We start from the raw sequence: 23005 nt of genomic DNA, 5'->3' as shown, positions 1-23005 counted from the left end.
AACTTATAATTATAGTGTACCCCGTGCATCAGGGCATGCCTTTCTATTTTTATCTAAGTTGTCTTCCATCTTTCCCACTAAAATGTTCTGAGACTTATTATCATTCTTAATTATTATAGTCACCATTTCTGTCTCTGAAAGATCTTCCTGATGTTTCACACTTCCAATCGTATTTGTGGTTTAACCAGCTCCATCTGCAATACAACAATTAGAAGATCTACATGCGTTCAATTTGTTATAGGTGAATAAATATTTCAGTGCTCTGTTTTTACTCTATTTTCTATGTTTTGCAATATTGCTTGGTTATGACACATACTCCCGCAGCTGGTTGCCCCTTTAGTAATTCCTAATATTACACAAAGTGCACATCCTGATTAGATGGGAGATTCTGTGTCTGCAGATGAGCACCTCATCTGTTGTGTCTTGGAGGGGCTGGTCCTTTTTGGCTATAGAACCTAATTTTGTGGAGTGAAATTCTGTTCTCAGATAGTGCCAATGATCATCTGGTTAGGCTTGCTTTACTCCTACTACTCTTAAAGACACTTTGAGTGAAAATTACTGTTTACTGATGGGAAGAGTATTGTGTAGGGTGATTTACTCTGAATAATCAACATCACTCACACACACACTTATGCTACAGTACCTGGTGCTATACATAATTATTGTTATAGAAAGAGAATTTAACTGAATAAAGAGATTGCCAGTTCACTAAGCCCTAACTAAACTCTGTGAACAGAAAGCTAAGCACTGGAAAAGTGCCTTCCTTAAACTAAGGTGTAATTGTCTAAGAATTTAGAAAAAATACTCAACACTAATTACTTCAGTATCTTTTTTATATATGCAATATACTGCAGAATGCTAGAAGTGTTACTTTTTCTTTATTAATGCTCATTTGATTTGGAAGCCAGGGAATATATTGGCAAAAGTACTTGAAGACATGCTTTGGAATATTGTAAATACAAATACCCCAATGGAAGAATATTTCTGCCATACCCTGCAAGCGGTTATTATGAAACCTTGGAGTTGAATACTACCATTTCTTCTTGCAGAGGCAATATTGTATGTGGGACAGAGGTAGTGAGCATCTGAGTAAGAGCTCCTGATTGTGGATTTCAAGTTGCCTAGGTACAAAACCATGTCTAGTTATAATTAGTAGGGATTTACTTTGCAACTGGGATGAGAAGTGGACATTCTTTCACGAGCACAGAAATTCATACAATCAGCATGTGGTGATTTGCCTATTTTGTCTTCTATCAGTGCCTGTTAACAACTGAGTGCCTTTATTGACAGAGCTAGGGAGACTCTCCAGGGCCTACCAGATTTCTGTGAGACTTTGATTTAAATATTAGTTTGCAGAAGTGAGACCGGTATGGTAGAGCCATTAGCTGCGGGTATGTAACAGGAAGCAAAAGCCCTATTTTGCCCCAATCCTTACTCTCAAAATGTGTTGATTCTAACATCAAGCAATGTGGGAAACAGATAGTGAAAATGGAGCCAGGTTACTGGGAAGCTTTCTTCCCAGTCTGGTCAGAGAATAATGGAGTGAGTGCCATTATGTTGGGATTGTTGGGAGCACCTGAGAAGGTGGGGGAGAACAGCATCGTGGATGGCTTATCTCCCTTCCTGTATGTGAAAGAAAGTAGGGAAAAGGTTGCTGGTGACATGGAACACGTCGCCCTTTGCTTAAATATTCTCATCTCCCAGAGAGGAAAGTATCTGCAGCTCTGTAAAATATTACTCCTTGGGTTTTTTTACCTTCAATCCACAAGGGTGTATATCTAAAGAGGCAAACTGGGGAAAGAGGCATACAAGGGAAGTCACATACAAGGGAAATTTTTCAATCTTCTTAAAAAAAAAAAATCAGTTTGTCATCCTTTACTCAGCTTGTTTCCAGTTCAGCTCTCTTTGATCAAAACATAGCAGCTTCCATCAGTATCTCTCTTACCTCATAATATTAATTGCCATTAGGAAGTTGGATGGAGCATTACCAAAGATAGCTTAATTACCAATGACAATAAATACCTGTGCAAATCTAGTACCAGAAACATGGGGGAGTTCTTTTGCAAAATCTCCCTGGTTTAACAGTGAACTCTAAGGCAGAGAAGTTTTTTTGGTGAACCACTGATTAAGAACTTTGTCTCTTTGACCAAATGAATCAAGGCGTGGCAGAACTTTCATCTCTGTGGGAATCCAATACTACTTTTCATTCTTGCATACCTTTGCCTTCCCAGTGACATGTATAATACAAGACAGACATATATTTCTGAATATTCATAACACAGATGTGATATGATAGGTTTAATCTGAGCTACAGTCATCAAGAGGATGTAGACTGTATTTCCACTGGATGTCACTCTTAGCTTAGATCTGTGGGAGCTTAACACTAAGGTGTTGTTTGCATGAACCTGATACCTGTTGGTTTGTTTGGGTTTTTTTAAGATGTTTGTTTAACCTCATGGTTTTAAATGTATTTTTTTAAGGAGAAAAAGTGCTGAAGATAGTAATGATGATATGTTGAGTTAGTTTTCATTTGTGTGATTCTAGTGTATTTCTGAAGGGATGATGAATTTGTGAAACTTAACAGTGTAGAGATGCACTTGGATAAAATTCTCAGGTATTAAGAGAACGTCTTCATGAGTCTATTTCAAATAATTTCCCTGTGCTTGGGAGACCTGATACTCTGCAATGAATTTTCTCCTTTTTTTTGTATTTGATATCTAACCTTTCCTTATTTCGTTTCTTTGCTTTTGGTTTTTTTTTTTTTTTTTTTTTTTTTTTGGGGGGGTGTTAAATTGTTTTTTATTTGTTTGGGGTTTTTTGCTTGCAACTGTAGCTTTTCTATGGCCAAATACAAAGGTGGCTGGCATGGAGTAGACAAAATTGCATTCCTTTCCATCACTTGCTTATGTAAATTCAGTATACAAGAGAGACTTGACCCTAGTAAATACACTCTCAAATGTCATTTTGGGTTATGCCAATGAGCTAAACTGCTTATTAATTGATATTCTGTAATGCTCTACTAGAAGCAGCAATTTAAAATATATCACACATAGGTTTTGGTTGCCTACGTTCCATTAAGTTGTCACAGGATGCTCCTGGTTCTGTGGTGTTTTATTTTGTACTCCTCTTCAGTGTCTTGCAGAACAGCACAAAACTGCCCCGCTGTAATTACATTTCAATGACACAACCTAGAAATTTGGCTCTTTGGTTTGAGACCAATGGTGTCAGAATATATTGGTCACAAACAAACTTGGAAATAAATGTTCCTCTAAGGCGAGTTGTGAAATTCATGTCTTTACATGTCACATGACTTTGATTCAAAGTCAGAGCAGAGGAGATAAAATTTATGTGGATGTAGGAGCTTCCCTCTCTTTCCTGTGACAACATTTCACAGGAAACACTTATGTGGGCTGGAAGTAAAGCCCTGTGGATGAATTTGGAAGTTCTGTACCATGATGGCTTTTGCTACCACAGAGGTCGTGTAAGCAGCTGATGCAAGCCTAAAGAAAGAGGTTAAGTGTCCCAAACTGTTTTAACTTCGTTTTTCAATTGTCAGTGGCATTTACTTCATCTATGTTCCAAAATGCCAAATCAGTGTGTTTGTATTCCAGCCTCATCTGTGAGTTACTGAACACACATAAGCAGGCCTAAATTATTGCAGCTTACACATGGCCCTTGGCAGCCCTTCCTTGGTCTTTTAGGCACTGACAAGGCTGATTTCTTTTCAGTGTCTTCTAAAGGAAGAGATAACTGTTCATGCATGGTCACCACATACAGCCTCCTTGGTTTTGTGTTACTCCTACACAGACTTTGATCCTATTAGAAAAAATATACTTTTAATATTTATATTCAGTTTTCTTTGATATTTCCATTGAAAATATTGGCAATAATTATCATTAATGTATTTGATGATAATATCTGAGTATTTAAGAACCAAAAATACACCTCATACCCTACAGTCTAATTCATTTTTGGGAGACTATTGGTAATTGTTCCAGCAGTGTTTTCAAGCCTTGTCTTCTGCTAAAAGGAGTTTTCCAGTTTAGATGTAAAAGTACAAAATACTTCAAAAAAAATTAATTTCCTTTCTTGTATCTATTCATTTTCAAAGAAACTTACATTGTAAAAATAAGAGTATTTATATTCATTTAACTCTCCAACTTTTGCTAGATTTTTAAGTACAAAATAAAATGTTTGTCTTGAAATAATTATATTCTGGACAGTTTGAGCCTTCAGTTATGCTCAGGCCATGCATTTGGGTCATTCACTACAAATGAGAAGCTGACAGAGTCTGATGAAGGAGGCGATTACAGGTGAGAAGAGATATTTTGAATGTTTAGGCTCTTATGTACCACTGGGAAAACTACTCCCTCAGGTTTCTTTCGTCAGATATTTAATATGTGTAATAGTAGACCTAAACCCCTTTTCTCTGTGTCTATACATAATTGACTAATTTTAATACCGTGGTTATTCAATCTTATCCTGAACATATGTTTGCATTAGCTACTGAAATGTGAATTAATTGGTCCAGTTGTGTGATTAGCTTATAATATCAGTCATCATGATTTCCTATTGAAAGGCAGAACTTGGTAAACATGATCTCCCCTGCTTTTCTCACCTTCCCTCTGGCAAAAGAGAGGGACATGAACTGAACAGCACATTATAGCTGTTCAGAACAGTACTGGTATCAGTTTTTACAAAGAAGAGCTCTCAAGGGTCTATTTCTGGTGTATTCACTATACTTGCTATGTTTATTTATGTGTATTTATTTACCTATTTATGTTTATTTATGTGCATTAAGACTTTTGAAAAAGTTATTTCTTTACATATTTACATTACATTGAAGGCAAAATTGTGTGTGACTTATGAGAAGGAAAAATGGTGTGATTTGAGGATAATCCTACAGACTGTGATTGGTATTTGTTTCCATGCTAGAATAGCATCCCTTAATGTGTGGATATTGTCTGAACCTTGCCTGAGGGAAGCCTGAGGACGTGACAGTCATGCAGGCTTGGAGCTCAGCTGGAGATACAGAGATGCTTTCCAATGTGATCATGTAGATCAGCTGTTCCATTGAATACTACTAGTTTGTTGCGTTTGATTATGCTTCAGGAACAGGATATTTAGTATTTTCTTTAGATGTTAACTGATTGTTGTTGCTTTAAACTGGAAAAAGCTGCACTCTGTTTTCTTACGTTTGGGAAAATGTCTTGAAGTGGTTTTGAGTGTAAATTCAGATGTAACAGTAGCAACTAGGTAAGTGGTGTCTGTATATTGAAAAAACCTAATATTTATTTGACAGTTTCTGAAGAGTGGCTGCTTTATCTAAAATAGCCAGATAAAAGCCTGGAAGAGAAAGGGGGCTTAAATATAGGCTTTAAATGGTTCACAAATACATACTTCAAGGAAGGTAAACAAACATATCGGAAGGACTATGTCCTTATCTCCTACCCTGAAAATTAATGGCAAAAATCTCCCTGAACAGCAATGGAAGCTAAATTTCCCCCTGTTCTCCCCATGAACCATGCAACAATTCATAAGGAAATTCATAATTAGTGGCATTTGGATGTTTTTAGGCAATGTGTGAATTTTCCTCCCACAGGTAGGGATCCAAACATGGATCAGGAGCACCATGAATCTCTGCTAGTACAGGAGTTTGTTGCTAAGAGTCAGACTGGGAAGTGTTGATTCCAAATACTGTCTCAATTCATAGTGGGAATGATTTTAAGAGTCAAACAGACCAGTCTAGGAGGAACAGTTAAGTTGATCTCAGAAGAAAATAATCCTATGGAGAAATGCAGCTCAGTGTTGCTCTTTATACCAGGCAAGGAAAGAAGGCAGCTGCAGTGGTACCTGAAGTCATTTCCTGAATTGTAGGTGGGGAGAGATGTTCATGGTGCTGCTCATGGAAGCTCTAGGAAATGTGGAACAGCAAGACACAAGGAGTGGGTGTGTTTGACACCACATTGAAGGCATGTAGGCACTGAATTTATTTATGGCACATGTAATCCTGTTCTGACTAGCACTACTCTGACTGGCATTTTTAATGACTTCTCAGGTTAAACCATTAAAATTAAACTGGGTATAGATGTCAACTTAGAAATTTTCTCCCTGGGCCAGGATTAAGATACATGGGTTGAACAAAATCACTGCTGTCTAGCAAGAGATAGTTGTGTGAAGAAATGGAGAAATTCCCTCTCCAAGCTTGGCAAATCTAGTACAATTCACAGGAATGAGTCCTGTAATTTTTTTAACTGAAACAGAAAATATAGCAATACAAATCAATATATTTCTGTTTTATTGGAACTATCTTTGATATTAAATACAGGTCCAGGAATATGTTTCTGCTAAACAACGTAAGCCTGTAGACACTTAAAGGAGGGCAAAGTGGCAAAAATAAAGAAAAACTAATGAATCATATTCCTAGTTCTGATTGTAGGTCCCTGAAGAGATGGAAGGATAGGACATTTTGTTTTAAAAGTCATATCTACTGCACAATTATATGTTTTCCTCCATTGTTTTAGTGTATGAGGCCCAATTTCTGGAGTCCGTTCCATGTTAAGGACCTTACAACCAGCCTGTCACTGTTCCAACTTACCTTGACTCCCTTGTGGCTGTCTTGGCATTTAGGGATTGTTATTGATCAGAGATGCCATGTTTTATTTGTTCTTGTATTTAAAGTTTGCATTTTTATTCCTTTTTATTGCCTTTGCATGCATACATTTAGAACCAAGCAGTTTTATTTGATGATTTATAGGGAGCAGTGTTTTGGGGATTTTGGGGGTATTTTTTACCCCCCCTCCTTTTTAACCAATGCTTGTTTGCTACAATTCTGTCTCAGAAATGCCCTAAATATAGAACTGACTTATTTTTACATTTTTTCTTCATTATTTCACCTCTTAAGGTACATTCAGTGTCTTATTGTTAGTCCTGAAGATTTTCTTAAGTTGCTATCAGGAAAATAATTGGCAGGCTACTAATCATTTCATGCTGTGGGGAAGCTGACAGTAGAAAGAAGGTATGAGGAAATAGCTTCTCTGGTTTGAAATGGATGAAAGAGCAAAAAATGACCCTACTCTACCAACATTATTATCTTTCGGAAGATATGGATTTTTTTTTCTTCCTTAGGCCTCCAGTAAGTGTGGAATTAATAAGAAAATGATGAAGCATTGCTACTGAATCAAACATTGTAAAATCAGTTTGCTCAGTTTTCTGTCCATGTTGCATTTCCATTGTTTTCTTCATAAGGAACAGCAAATGCTTGTGTTATTGCTTTAATGTGTCCTTTATGTTGTTGCTTTGCATCATATGTTCTGCAGGAAGTTTCTCAGCTTTTCTCTGGAACACTGATCATCAAAGCAGTGTTGTGGAATTAGGATGTAACTTGAGAGGTTTTAGTGTTCATTCTTTAAGAAATACCAACTGACATCAGTTCAGAAGATTTAGCTTCCATTTGGGAAAACTGGCAACTTTTGACATTTCTAGTCACTTTAAAAAAAAAAAAAAAAGAGATTGATCCTTTCTTTTTGCAGATCTCTTGTTGATGTTCTTACAACATTATTCTCAAAGAATTCCAGGGAATGATAGTCTTGATCTGTGTGGCTCTATTTTATTCTAGATGACCTGGTGCATAAAAAGAAATGGCCATTGTTCCTAGGCAAATGAGTCAAAAGTCTATACCATCCTCCCTGTCTAAAATGGTAGAAGAATCTAAAGAAGCTATCAAAACAACTTAGATATGACCTATGATCTTTTTTTTCTTTTTTTTTTCTTTTTGCTAGTTAGACACAGGTGAAAATTTACATTTCTGTCTTGTGACCTTTTAGAAAAGAATTTATTTCCCTATTGTCATACTGTTTCTCAGACAGCAATTTTCCCATGGGCACCATCCCCCCTAACCCTTTGCTGAGTTTATCTCTGGTTCTTAACAAAAAAACTCTATAAAACAGGCGATTTCCTGGACGGAAAAAAAAAATCAATCACTGCCTGATATATGATGACCAATGGAAGGGAGTGTTTGGATGTAAATCCTGTTTGGCATTTCTCTTACATTCTGGGAAGATGATTTATCCACTGAGCTCCTCTTTTGTACACTGAGCTGTTCTTTTTATACCTTCAACTCAAGTATTTCAGTTGTCTGCTTTGTGAAGTGACTTTCCACACAATTAAATCAACACAGTGGAGGCAGGAGCGAGCGTGGGTCAAAGTTCGATGCAGAGGGTTAGAGAGACATTTTTAAACAGAGGAGAGGAGAAGCCACAATCTATGCCCTCACATGTATACAGGAACAAAAATTCTCCTCATACACAGGGAAAGCCTTTTTTGACAGTAGCTGTATTAAAAGTATGAAAAAAACCCTGTGAATTTTCCTGTGTTTCGCCCCTTGACCCCAAAATAATTTTCTGCTGAAATTTTTTCTTGCTGAAAGTTTTCCAAACATTTATAATACCAGCTTTCCAAAAGAAAATTCATGTAGTTCATGAGGTTTACCAATCAGATGTTGTAGCAGACCTTTTCACATGAACCAAACTGACTGTGTGTAAAATAATACAGGACGTACTATGTTCTGATGGGGCAGCAGGAACACTTTAAAGTTTCTGTGGTCCTAATCTGTAAATCTGGTTACAGAGAGGAGTATTTGTCATGCTGAGGGGTAAATCCAGTATCATTGCATGGATTATCTAACTGGGTTTAGTAGGGACTTTTTCTCCAATGACCATTTTATCTGGATTATGAACCTGGCTTGCTGCATCAGGATATCTGTGAAAAGGACATAATAGGATTTGTAAGAGTTCGCTCAGATGAGGAGGAGGATGTGCACCAACCTCCCTCTGGTGTAACAACCTCTGCTCACTAGGCAGACTTCACACTTGACCTAAGGAACCTGGAAAATTGGAACTGTGAACAACAATAATCAAACTCTTCAAAAAGCTGGACCTCGAAGTTGTTGAAGTGCATTGGGTTTTGCATGAATAGGAATGTTAAATACCTGACAGGTTTGTAATGTTCTCCAAGAGAAACTCGCTGTCAGGAAGGTTTTGTGAATATTCTTGTGCACAGTGATGCATGTCTGGATTACTGCTAATGCTGTAAGAAGTACGATTGAGTCAACCTAAGTTTTCCTAGTTCACTGAACCAAGGGGCATAAACCAAGCTTGCCTTCTGACAATAGCTTTACAAGCTTGTTTTTCTACTTAAGATTTAACAGTATTTCTGTTTTCCTTGCTACTATATTAATTAAGCAACTGTGATGCTGCTCAGGCTGCAGATCAAGTCCAGCAAACAGGAAAGAAAGTGAATCATGACTAGGCTATTAACTCAAATGAGAGTCGTGAGGTGTTCTAAGCCTATTTTCTATTGGAGTTTTGGGCTTTGAAATTCATGTTGAATCAGAACAAGGCTGAACTGCAAACTATGGCCTGGTTCAGGTAATTTTGATTCCTGTATAGAAAGCCCTAATTCAATTAATGCTGACACAGGTAGACAGAACAGCTAGCTTGGATCATACTCCTACATTTTCAGATGTTGCCAAAGGTGTGGTTAGAAAAGCTGTAATTAGGAGCTGAAGAAGTGCTTGGGCCAGAGTGACTTGGAAACTGTGGGCACCCAAGAAACTCCTTGTGACATGAACGACCTCCTTTATCCCAAATAATCTTAGAAGGGGCTATGGGTACAGGTAGAACTCTGTGTGCAACTGATTAGATGCCATTTCAGTGGAGTTTAATCAGATTGAAAGAGTGAGGGCACAGTCAGGTGACTGTGGAAACCTTCCTTAAACTGGTGAGCCTCATTAACTTCAGTGCTGTTATTTATGGTGCCACTGACAGGAATGACACTGCTGGGATCACTTAATTTACCTTTAAAGGAGAACTTGTATTGAGCAATTGTAAAGAGTTATTAAAAGTTCCCTGTCTCCTACTGGTTTACAATGTGCATAAGAAGAAAAAAAGGTTATGCTAAACTCTTTTTTTTACCTTATTCTCCATGGGTGACCCTCATGCTGCTTTAATGGTTGTGCATGTGAGCATAAATCTTTGAATGATCAGTTTTCACAGAGTGTCCTATTTCACCTGAAATACTTAAAAAAAAAAAAGTCGTTGGTAAGATGCTAGTTATATTTGACAGAAAAAAACTCCAAATTCAGTTATTTTCTGATACTTTCATACATGTGAATTTAATTGTCTCTTCTTGTTCTGCTATCAGAGTTGTTCTCAGTCCTGTTTTCTCCATGCTGGTTTTATGGGAGATTGAGGATTTAATTTTTAGTGTGCAGTAGCTCATTTTTCATTCAATCACATGGTCTTGGTGTGATAATGAAGGAAATGGAATGGGAGGATGGGCCCTAGCACATTTTAAAAAACCTTAAGATAAAGGTTTGGTTTTTTGTGTGACAATTAAAACTAATTAACCTTTAGACCATGTTTGAATCCAGTGAGATTTCAAAGTTTCTCTTTAAAGAAAGCACTGTAACTTAAAAATGTGTTTTGTTAATTTAATGGTTTAACACATTTAAATTAGCTAAGTAATTTGGAAGAAAATTACTTTGCCATCATTTTGAAACTTGCTTCCATTGGTTTCTAATGGGACTTGAATTCTTTTCCAGATATAATTTGTTTCATGAAGGTGGCTTCATGTTGCAATAATCCTTCTCATTACATTTCTAGGACTTAACTCCTTTTTTCCTCAATAACACTCTTGGCAACTAGTAGAGAGCAGTTTCCTGTTTCAGGAGTACTCTGCGTTTTAAAAATAGCCCTGAAGCTCTGTAAAGTTTGCCTAAGGGTATTCTTGATGACTAAACTGAGGATTATCAAATACCTGCAATGTTTCCAACATGCCGAAGGGATCTCAAAATCTCTGGGTTTGTTTGCATTTCCTGGACCTAAGAAAAATGTCAGGGGGTTTGGGGAAAATAGTTTTGTCTTTGTTTTTTTTTGGTTGTTGTTTTGGTTCTTGTCAGTAGTAGTTGTTGCACAAAGCCTTTGCAAAAAAGCTGAGTGGGGCTGCAGCACAACTCATTTAAGTCAAGAATTTTGTATGCAGTGTTTCCAGATTGATGTTCCAAACCCCTGCAGTACACACTGGGAGACATCTTGAAGGTTTCTGGCTACGTTAGAATATTGTTTCCAGTGCCTGATGCTGGTTCCTAAATGTCTGGCTTGCAGTGTATGCAGAAAGACTCCTGCTCCTCAAACACAGTGAGGATGGTGTACCTTAGCTACTTTCTAGTTCAGTGCTGTTTCAAAAACTGCCTTTAAGTAGATGAAGCTGATTCTGCAGTGTCTGAAAGGATTAAGCCTGCAGGGTGTCTCATTAGACTGTTTGTGTGGCTTTTCTTTGGTTTGGAAAAGAAGTGCAGTGAAAGGGCACGTGACAAACTTGCCTTCTTTTCTAATGGCAAAGGCTCTTCGGAAAGTTTCCAATACAATGGCATTCCACTTCAACTAAGCAGTGTCAGAAAACAGTCTTGTCCCATCAAACATGGAATAATAGTATTATGTTGCCTTTGTTAATTTGATCAGTGCTTTTATTAATTGATTGATTTAAAGAATAAAGAAAAATGAAGAGTCTCTGAAGACAGAGAGACTCTTGGATTAATTTAGATAAACACTTTTTGTGAGTTGTTCTTTATATTTCTCCATTAATTTAGGGGTTTGTTTTAACTATGTTATTCTAGTTTTTCTCACATTTCCCTGTGTCAGAGCCTGTTTGCATGTCATTGCTTAGGTAGCCTAAAATAGTGGGATGAGCAGGGTCTGGGCATACTCCGTCATTTGTATTCTCCTCTAGTTAAAAAAAAAAAATAAAGCCCCTTTTCTTCAGTTAACCTTATTTGTTTGCATTACAGGGCTCTGTTTCTTGTATTGCTGCATTGAATGTGGCTTGAAAAGAGGCTTTAGGCCGAAAACATCTGTGGGATGGAAAGTGATACTTTCTGAGCAAAGTGTAGGAACAGCATCTTTCAGATAGTAAGATGTCTCCCCTATTAGTTACTAACAGTTCCACCAGCCTGTGGTGCAGATGCTCACCCATGTTTTTACACAAGCTCCATAAAACAAGATGTTCAGAAATAGGAAAATAACTATGAAAATGCACAGCCAGAGGCTGGCAGTTCTTTCTGCTTCTGAGAGTGAGAGGCAAATGATGCTCTTACTAAAATCCAAGTCAGAAATGGCTAAAATTGGCATTTATATACAGCCAGGAGCCACATGTCAGGTTTAAGTGGGCAGTGGAACTCTAACTTGGGCCAATAGTTAAACTCAGTGCTGTGATGAATATAACATATTGAATTAGTCATATGCTTTGACCATTGAGGCAAAATGTTACTGAAAACTAATCCAGATTAAAGATTATCTAAAATGCAGTTTTAGACTGCTTTGTAAATCATGATATAAGGTCCTGGAGTAGTCCTTATCCTGGTTCCCAAGTGTGCTAGTTATCAAGGTCTTTCTATAAATGATATCCTCTTGGCAGCCAGTGATGGTGTAACTCTCCTCTACTGGCAGTGAGGAAATTCCAAACTCTAGATCAAATGTATAAGAAGACATTTACTATATGGCACAAAGACTTGGTTGTGGTTTTGGGTTTTTTTCATGTGGGTCTATGCTTGCTTATCTAAGCTGAGATGTGCTTGTTCGAAAACACCAAACCCCAACATCTGTTGCTCTGAAGGGCATTTTGAGTTCTAAATCTCTTGCATGAGTGCATGCTGCTGTCCTCAGTGGTTTTGTTCTTGTTTTGTTTCGGTTAATAAAGCCCTCTGTTCATCTGGTAACTCGGGCACTGGACAAAAGCAGAATATTTGAGCTGGCTTCTGTATTGTGTTGGATTCAGTGATATTGAAGTAATTGCCACGATAGTGTTTAGCTCACTGGGAGTGTGAGGACTCACAAAACACTCAGCAGGCTCTTATGAGGCAGGGGGTAGCACCACTGCTGTCCTGATATAGGCTGAGATGTTGGAACAGAATCCTTCCCAGCAAGCACTCCAAGGCAACATGATTTTCATAGCTTATTAGCCCCTTTCCCATTTCCTGTCCCTTTTTTCCCTGCTGGCTTACTTCCCTTTCTTCTATCCAGTCTTTTCTTTCTCTTCTTTTCTTGGTCCCAGTTTTGCTGCATCTATACCCAGATCTGGCATTTCTGACGCCATTACCTAGATAATCCCTGTCTTTTGTGGTGCTACTGGGGCAGTTACCCAAATGCTGCTGGCCTCTACTCTCCAGAAAATCGCCAGCACTCTCCTTCAATTATCTGTGGAATTCATCTGTTTTTCATGCAACTTCCACATTCCTACCTGTGAAGCCTAGCTGTTCTTTCATTTTTGTTGTCTGTACCTTTTGTCAGCTCCTCACCTGTTGCATTTTTCCATGTCATGCTCAGCAGATTTCCATGTCCCTGCAGCCCTAGTAGGTATTTAAGACAAACTCTCCCCTTCTACCATGCCTTTCCCCAGGTGGAAGGGCTTCTCTGGGCAAGAGCAGGTTTTTTGACCATTCAGAAGGTCTACAAAAGGCTTTTTCCTTGCCCAGCAACCCAGGGAAGTAAAATAAAACTGTTATGGCATGTCACTGAGTACTGAAACTGAACTGAAAGGTACTCTAGTACTTCATCACTGCAGTTTAGTTATTTTAAGAAAAAGCTTAAATATTTTGTGACTTATGGACTTCCTGTTGTCTTGAAGGTTGTGCTGTCATTTCTACAGAGACAGAGATTCTTTTTTCAAGGTAGGATCAATATTTCAGAGGTTTCCCAGGCTAACATAATGATTCTGTTTGGTATCCACAAAGATCAGAAGTCGTCTTTCAGAATAGTAGGTAAGAGAAGGATCAGTTCTATTACTGATCAGATAAACTGGATAGAATTAAGATACATTAAGATTTATAAGTCAAAAATTAATATGTAAATAATAGTAATACTTTTACTCACATAATACCCTTTTTAGTAACTTCAAAGGAAGCAAGAGGAGTTTTCTTTAAATTATCTCACTTTTACAAGTTTTTTCCCTTAGGCACTGCCCCTCATAGAAATAAAAGGAGTGAATATAGCAATGCATAGAAGATGTAAGATTGGTCTGCTAAAACATTTGACTTAATTTAAAAGTAGCACGTCTATTGTCTCTGACCTGACCTTGAGACACTGGGGGGATGAGTTTTGACTCCCATGGAAAACGGCCACCGTTCACATCCAGGCACCTGTGGCCAAAAGTGGCTGCTGCCTGCTAAAATCATGAATATCACAGGATTTCTCCCAGACCAAAACTGCCAGCAACTCAGACTCTGGCTGCCCTTGGACTCCCAGATGCTGCCTCTGACCTGACCTCAAGACACTGGAGGCCTGAGTATTTTTTCCTTTGGAGAAGGGCCACCATTCACATCCAGACACCTGTGGCCATAAGTGGGCCTGCAGCCACACCAAACTCCCCTAATCCCTGTTCCTGGGGCTTTGGTGAGGGACAGGAAGCGGTGCAGGAACTGTCACTCCCAGCTCAGAGTACTTGCACTCATCCAGATCATTGCCACAGACAGGATAGCATTGTTCCAAGCTGGGACTTCATTGGAGGGTCATCGTGTTGTCGGGAATTGCTTGAAGGTGGGATTGAACTTGTTTCTGCACTTCCTGTCCATTTCCCACATGAGCCAAAGTGTTGAGTCTGAGCCATGCAGCTGGGGAAAAGGAGCTATTAAATAGTTGTTTCTGTCTGATATGTCACAGGCTGGTTTAAATGTTAACTGAAATCTCAGGCAACTCTTCCCTGAAATTGGGTTTAAAGAAGATTCCTACACACAAACACATTTTTGCAGAACTTTATTAGGAAGCCTGGAGCTGGATTTGAGCTTCCTTAGACTTGGAAACTAGTCCCTGTCTTAGAAGCTTTCAGCAAATTACTGAAGTTCTCCTGAGATGCAGCCTGTCGGTAACAGCTTCCCATCCATCCTGGGAAACTGGGCAGAGACTCCACTAAAGACCCTCTGGACTGGGCACAGCTTTTTTCTGTGGAGAGATGCTCCAGCAGCACTTTGCAGTGACTGTTGGGGATTAATCCATAGGAGCAGATAAATCCACGATCACTGCCAGGTCCTTTCCAGCACTGAATTCCCAGCTAAGGGGAGAGAAGCCTCTGAAATTGCCACTTCCAGCACAGCAGCTGCTTTGTGCCAGTACCTGGAACCTGGGATTGATCCTGATTGTCCAACTCTGGAGTCCCTGAAGTGCTGGATAATAGAAAACAGCCAAGACAATAGATCAACCCCTCGTGTCAGCAAGTGGTTTTGGGCAGGGCACAGCAATTGGCAGCGGGTGTGTTTGGGGAGAGGAGCCACTGCTTCCCTCCCCGGAAAGGTCTGGGAAAGACAGCCCAGAGGATGAGGCTTGGGAAGGGGTTGTGAGCTGAGAAATTGCTCAGATCCACCTGAAACTCCTGAAATGATCGGTGTTGGAAAGGACCTTACAGATCATCCTGTTCAATGCCTTGCCAAGGTCAGGGGTACCCTCCTGGGCTGTCCATGGAATTTGCTCTGTCCCAGGCTTGGTGAAATGGGTGGGGTTTTCTCCCTGAGCCCAGTCAGGGGCAGGTTTGGGGTCTCCATGGGAAGAAGCCTGGGAGCTGCATTTCCAGAGCTGGGAGGCTCCATGCCTGGAAATGTTTCCAGTCTTGCCATTTGGTTTTTTTGCAAAATTGGGCATTACATTTCTCCCCAGACCAAGGTGGTTTTCCCTGGGTTGTTGGGATCACACACTGGGTGTTTAAGGGTGCTGTTGTCTCCTTCTGCTGAATGTAAGAGTGAGGAAATGGGGATACTCCTGACTGTCATGGAGATAAGGGAACAGCCCAGTTCCAGTGAGGAATGTGGTGCCCAGCTCATGGTGTGCACCTTGAGATGGTCTTTCCTGTTGTTTATTCCTTAGAGCCTGTTGGCATGCTGGCCTGGATTTGGGAGGAGCCAAGTATCCTATAGCTGTGAGGTTTTTCCTGTCAGAAATCCATAATGGGGATGTTTTTCCTGACTGTCCCAAGGGAAAGGAACAGCTTTGGAGTTGTTGCAGCCACAGGCTGGGGATGCATCCCCTGAAAACCAGTTCAGGATTGTTCATCTGACTCTGCCCCTCACCCATGGCTTCCAGGCACCCTCCTGTTCTGGATATTCCCAGGAGAGGATATTCCAACACTTGCATTTTGAGCCAGGAATTCCAGACCCAGTAACTCAGTCACATTCTATGTGAACTGCCCCAATGGTTGTATGGGAGAGGGGCCAAACACCCCACACTGCTGTTTGATAAATTCCCAGTTGGAATGGGGGCCAACAGGGCATTTTGGAGCATTGAGGGCATAAGTTCAGCCTCAAATGGCATCCCCAGGGAATGCTGAGGCATCCCATGCCTCTGGCACTTAGTAACACATCCCTGATGTGGAGCAAAAAGAGGAGGGGGGAAGTCCTGGGTTAGTGGGAGGATGTTTCTAAAATGGAATTGGGATAGGTGCTGATCATACTATGGAATTACAGGGTGGTTTGTCTTGGAAGGGACACAAAGACCCTCTGGACTCTGTCATCCAATTCCATGGCAAAGAACACGTCCAAAACTGCCTCCTCACATTCAAGGAGAGCAGGAATGTCTTCCATAGCTCATGTTTAGGAATAGGAATGGCTGTTGGGAGCTCTGGCAGGAGGACCTGGAAATCAGGTGAGAACAGCACTAGGATTGTTTTGGCTGCTGCTGGATGTGGTTGTCTCTTTTCATGATGTTCCTCTGATTGCTGTTTTCAGAGTAGTTTCCTAGGCCTCGTTTGAGAGTAATTCCAAAAGTTTGGAAGTAGCTGGGAAACAGTGGGGGGAAAATGTGAACCTGATCGATTTCTAGTAGTTCCAAACTTCTCCCACAACACCGTTCTTGGGGAAAGCTGGTTAAAGGATCAAGATGCAGAGGAACAAGTGTTATAAACCCCCCTGGATTTCTGACAGAGCAAGCCTTCCAGTAATCCCAGTACATCTCCCTGAGAGACTCTGGAATCATAAGGTTTTCCAGGAAAGCAAAACAAGGAGAGAGATGAGGGAATAGGCTCCCAATTAATAATGATTTGATGGATGTAGGAATGATACTTGTATGTTTGACGCTCCCCTTTTTATTCCGGGAATAATTTTAAATTCTTCCTTTAACAAATAATTTAAATTTGGGAGTTTTAATTTGAGAGGAAACAGTGCAAAATAAATGCTTGGAGAGATCATGGAATCCCAAAACGGTTTGAGTGAGAAGGGACCTTAAGGATCATCTCATTCCATCCTCTGCCATTCCATCCTCTAGCCCAGGGTGCTCCAAGCCCCATCCAGCCTGGCCTTGGACACTTCCAGGGATGGAGCAGCCACAATTTCTCTGGGTTTATGGGCACAGGAGGAAATTTCCAGCAGGAACTGAGACGTTTCCTTTGCTCTGTCCAGCCCCAGCAGGACTTTGGGGGGCAGAGGATGTGGGAACAGGAGCTTTGCCCGCTCCCTCGGGGTGTCTCTGATGTCCCAAACCCCAGCAGAGCAAACGTTTGTGGTTTAACATCCCGTTAAAAGGAGATGCCAAGCCAGGAACAGGAACGGCTGTGGAGCAGGGATGGTACCACGCAGAGGGTGCCACCAGCCCGTCCCTACTGCCCACGTTTGAGATGAGCAGGCTGTGACTGTCCCTGTGTTTGCTTCACAGGATGAGGAAGCCAACCCTGCCGAGGAGGTGTGGGAGGATGGAGACAGCGGCCACCAAAGGCTGGGGAAGGCACAGGTCCAGGTAGGAGACATTGCCTTCCAAGGAGTGGGACTTGTCTGTCCCATTGGCATTTGGGGCACGAGGCCAATGGAACAAAGGGTTTGATTCCATTTTCTTACTCAGGTTCTCACGTGCCTTAGGAGGTATTTGTGGAAAGGTCATTATCCCTGATGGAATCTCTGAAAAACAGGGATTGAAGCTTTCTGAAGTGACCCAAACCTGCCTGCATGTATCCATATGGGGCCCCTAATCCCTGATATTGTGTACAGTTGGGATGAGACCTCAGCTGCTGTTATTTGCCAGCTCACAAGTCGTGCAGCTCAGTCTGCAGCCCTGAAGGGCCAGGCTGTGTTTGAACAGCCCAAGGTAGCAGAGAGCTGGAGTAATTTCCTAGCAGGAAACTTCACTTGGAAGCTGCACTCCAAACTTTTCTCCATATTTATTATATCTCCCACATGAAGATGACTGAAGAAGCAGAGGTGGGGTGTTCCTGGCAAAAGAACATCCAAATTTATCAGTGGCAGAGGGCTTAAAATTAAAGTGTGAATGAAGGTACCTTTAGTACACTTCCAATTCCTTAGTATATGAATGGAATTTAAATGAAATATCCAAATCCTGACAAGCTTGTATGAACTCCAAAGCCTCTGCAAGTGTTTTACAGCCAGAGACAAGACTCTAGATCTCTCCTCAAAATCTGTCTCCTGGGTTATTTGACCAGGCATAGGGAAAACTGTGTATTCCCTGGGGCTGTCCTTGTGGAGAAAGGTTTATTTATGTGCCCTGGGTTTATTCAGTGTATCTGCAAAATGCTGGAAACTGATTTCACTGAAATGCCAGAGGTGCCAAATGCTTTCCCCAGCCAAAGCTCGGAGCCAGCCCTGTGGGAATGGGTTAAATGCCCATTTTCCCCATCTCCTCGAGCAGCACTGGAGCATTTGAGCCAAACATGTCCAAGGTGCCAAGTGCTGGCAGGAGGCAAATCCAGGGATTGGACAGTGGGAATTTGCACTGTTCCTGTAATCCCAGACCTTGAGCTGTGCATCAGAGATCCCAGGAGATGGTGCCTCACTCAAACCTTGTTTAAAGCTCAGCATCGTCCCTGCTCCCTTGGAATTATTGTTGCTTCCCCTGTTGCTCTTTCCCACTAATATGATTATTATTGTAAATTCCCACTCCATGTCTTCCATAGCCCTTTGCTTCCCATAGGTGGTGCTTTAGGAAAGTCCCTCCAGCCTGGCAAGGTGCTTTTGGCTCCAGACACATTCACAGTCCGCAGGCGCTGCAGGACCGGTGCTGTTCCCAGCAGGTGAGGCAGAGGTGCCTTTCCTTCCTTCCCTGCTGCACTTTGGCTTTTTGAGGGGTCTCTGGGGGTCTGAGGGAGAAGTTCTTTGTCATTGCAGGGCAGAATTAGCCCTGGTCCCACTAAAAGCAGGAGGAATCATTTTATCCTTGTTTTTGAATACACATTTTGTGTTTTCGCTCTGTTGCTGACACCGTGTGGTGAAGCAGCAGCTCCCAACTTTTCAGTGCTGCTCCCTGGAATAGTTTTTATTTGTAAAACCATGAATTCCCTGCTGGAATCCCAGTCCCAGCCCCACAGATCAATGTGCAGTTTAAGGTCTTACACCCTGACCAGGACAATTTCCTGTCTCTAGACATGGAAAATGGGGGAAAACTCCGACTGCACTGGAGGCAGAATCCAGAATGGGGGAGTGAGGGAGCTCAGCCCAGGCTGGGGATGGCCCAGGGGTGTTCCCTGTTGGATGACACACTTGTGGACACAGATCCTTCTCCTCCTTTGTCCAAAGTAACTGATGGCAAAGAATTGAATAACTCACAAGTGGGGCCAGGAATGAAAATGGTTCTGTTCAAATTAGGCAAAGAATGCAATTAGAAAAAATGGGCATCTTTTTATGTATGAAAAAAGTAGGGAATAAAATGTTGAAAAGGGACACTTTTATTTGGTGTCACCTCTCATTTTTTGGGAATAGAACCCTATAGTGCGGAATCAGAACAGAACTGGAAAATCCAGGAACCTTTACTTCCACAGTGGACAATTTCCATTTTCTCCTCTTTCAGAATAGGAAAAACAACTTAACTTGTCCCATCTCTGCCCAAAGCTTTGGTGTTTGAGCAGCCAAACCCAATGGGCTCCAGCCCCACCAGCCTGCACTGGCGGGCCGCTGGTCCTGCCCGTGGTGTGGGGCGAGACCCCAGCTGTCCCCAGTGTTGCTATTCCAGAGGCAGCTGCCCTGGTTTCAGGCTGTCCTTGCCCTTGTCCCTGCAGCCCCCAGAGAGAGCCCTGTCCCAAGGGGCCTTTGGCACCTTGTCAGGAATGTGGTGGCAGCCCCAGGAGCAGGTTGGAGGTGAGAACTGGGGCAGTGTTTGGGGCTGATCCAGGTCAGGTCAGTGTTTACCTGGGGGGGAGAGGGGTTGGCCCCACACACTGAGTTCACCCAGGATCAGGGTGACAGATGCTGCATTTTGTGCACCCTGAGAGTTTCTGTCCTGCCTGGAGATTTCCTGCAGAATTAAACCTGCCCCTCCCGTGGGCATTGCTGGCCTTTGTTTCCGTTGTGCCATCAGACCCTGGGCATTGCTGCTGTCACTGTCACCCCACCTGGGGACGGTGTGCAGCCCTGCCCAGCCCCACACACGAGCTCCTGTGGTGCCTCTGTGCCGTGTTGGGAGTGTTTGCTGAGAATGTCCTTTTGTTCCAGAGCAGCTGGACAGAACTTTTGGGCTTATCAGCTTCAGAGTTTGATGGAAAAAGTCTCTGAAAAGAAGAATGACAGTGAAGTTTGTCAAAGTGGTGCTTTCAGACTCCACCTGACAGTGTTTGCTTTTGTGTTGGAAGTTGTTGGGTACTTGCACTGCAGGGAATGAATGTCCCCTTCCCAGTTCAACCCAGCAGATCCCAAAGGCTCTTACAGGAATATTTATCCTTTACTTCCCTTTGTGATAACTTAATCTCCACCCTGCCATGAGCCATTCCTTGAGTTCTTCTGGAGAAAAACCTCCTGGCAGAGGCAGTTTGCAAAGAAGCCCAGAGCTGTGTTTGGAGCAGAGTGCTGAGAGGTGCCTCTGCCTGTGCTGCCCCAGCCTGGCAATATCCACATGTTGCCAGGGCAGATGGGATTAGATGGAGCAAAATCCCTTCATGGAAGAGGTTTTCTCCTGTGCAGATCAGGCAGTGAACTTTGGAAATCAGCTGATTTCCCCCAGAAAGCATCACACACATCAGCATGAATGACAGGACCTGTGCCCACTGCTCAGGATTCACCCAGCCACAATCAAAAGCAAAGGCTGGTTTGAGTCTGAGAACTTGAAATAACTCTGAAACAGAAGAAATCCCCTTTTTCTTCTTCCTTCCTTTCTTTCAGATGCTGGAATTGCCTCTGTGGATGTGCAATGAGCTCTTGCTGCAGGGGATTGCCAGGCTTTAATGGCTGGGGAACTGGAAATAATCATGAATTAATTGCAGAAATGTTTTCTGAAACCTTCCCTTTTGGTGCCCCACACAGGCAGAGAGAGCAGAGGAGCAGCCTCAGGCAGGGGAGGGGTAGGAGAAAGGCCCTGTGGGCACAGGGACCTCCCTGGCATCACCAGGGCCCCTGTGGGGAACAGAATGGACACTTTGAGGGTAAATGGAGGTGAGGAGCGGACAGTTTGGGGCAAAATCTGAGTTTATCTACAGGGAAAGAAATAGGGGATATTTTTGAGGGAAAAGCTGAGGTAATGAGTTCATCAACCTTGGCCCAAGTTGTGTTTGCACAAAGAGGGACCAGAGGTGAAGGTCAATCCAAAACCAACCCTGCTCTATCTCTAAATCCCAGGATAAATTCTACAAGCTGCCCATTGAGGGACTAAAACTTCATAAAAATGGAACCAAGAGCATTAAGAAGATTCCTGGAAATCCCATTACAGTGTTGTCATGGCATTTTTAACAGATCTTTAAGCTTTTTATGACAACAATGCATTTCTCTGTTGGGATTATTCACTCAGTGGGCTTTAGGCTTTATTTGGATTTGAACTCCCTCACGGTGGCCCTGACGCTGCCCAAGAGCTGGTAGGAAAAAGAGTCAGAGCTCCGGGCAGGGGCACGGTGTTTTCTCTCAGAGTCGATCCAGCTGCTGCCCACCAGCCTGGCCAGGAGGGATCTGCTTTGGCTCCTGTCTTCTTCTAGGGAAAGAACGTTTTCAGTTGATTCAGATGAGATTCTAGCAGCCTCATCTCCTGGCGCTTCCTGTGCAGCCGATCCGCTCTCCTGCCCCTCCTGCTCTCAGCTCCCGGCCAACCGGGGCCGGCTGTGCAAAAGGGAATTTGTCCTGCCAGCAGCAGGGGAAGGACACGAGCACTCCCACCCTGGGACTTGGATTGTCCCTCTGGGGGATGCTGGGTGCTGAGATTTAGATAATTCCACCCATTTGGCTGCTGAAATTTCCCAGCCCCAGGGCTTGGGCTGACAGCGCAGCACAGAGATTGTTCTCTATGTGGTGCCCAGATTTGGGGTTCAGCTTTGCTGTTTAGATGAATTAGAACTATAGCCCTGAATTCCCTGCTGAATTCCTGCTGGAATAACCTCACAGCGCCTCCTGGAGCATGGATATTCCCATGCAGAGCTGCCTACTTTAAACTAGCTGTGCCAGGAACCAGCAGAGGTTCCAAGGAAGCTCAACAGGATGGGATAAGGACAGGGTGATATTCCACAGAATTTGCTATTTATAACCCTCATCCCCCAGCCATGTCCCTGGGGGGGCCTTGACAGATTTCCCGGGAATTCAGCAGATTTCACCCCCCTGAGCTGGGGCTCCAGGTGATGTTTCCAAGCAGGAGAAGGTGCTGGCTGGACTGTGCTGAGGCAGCCCCTGTGCCCACGGGAGGACGTCTCTCCCTGCAGGAGCTGAACTCATTCCAGAGCCTCGGGAGTGGCCTCTGGGAGTTCTTTCCCGTGAGGAAAGGGATGCACATCCCTGCCTTCAGGGCACCTGCAGTGTGACCCACCTGAGAAAGCCTCCCATCAGTTCTGCACTTCCAGCTGGCTCCCTGAAAAACTCCAAACTTCATCCAAACAAAACTTCACCCACCTCTAACCTTTTATTTTAAGGCATCCCCGAGGGCATTGCTCGGGATTCCATTTCTGTGAGAGAAATTCCCTTGGCTTTAGCACTGCTGATGGAGGATGCCCCAGGCTGGAAGGGACTGGGGCTGGTTGGGACATACCTGGTGGGTGTGTGGGAGCTCCAGGAGGTCGGCAC

The 23005-nt window shown here is 42.5% G+C and overlaps 1 long non-coding RNA gene across 1 annotated transcript in view; it reads left to right on the top strand.

Annotated features, from left to right (window-relative positions):
- LOC136292168 (uncharacterized) overlaps window positions 1-19014 on the top strand; it is a 34657-nt gene extending 15643 nt beyond the window's left edge. The window contains exons 2-3 of the long non-coding RNA XR_010721845.1: window positions 17688-17768; window positions 18954-19014. This is a non-coding gene — a long non-coding RNA (uncharacterized lncRNA). The remainder of the gene's footprint in view (window positions 1-17687; window positions 17769-18953) is intronic.
- Window positions 19015-23005: the final 3991 nt, after the last annotated feature.

Source organism: Chamaea fasciata, unplaced genomic scaffold, assembly GCF_029207755.1.
Source record: "Chamaea fasciata isolate MVZ Bird 193981 ecotype frontalis unplaced genomic scaffold, bChaFas1.0.hap1 SCAF_7, whole genome shotgun sequence".
Taxonomy (NCBI): Eukaryota; Metazoa; Chordata; class Aves; order Passeriformes; family Sylviidae; genus Chamaea; species Chamaea fasciata.
Note: the sequence above shows the minus strand (reverse complement) of the source record. Positions and strands in the feature narration are given on the sequence as shown.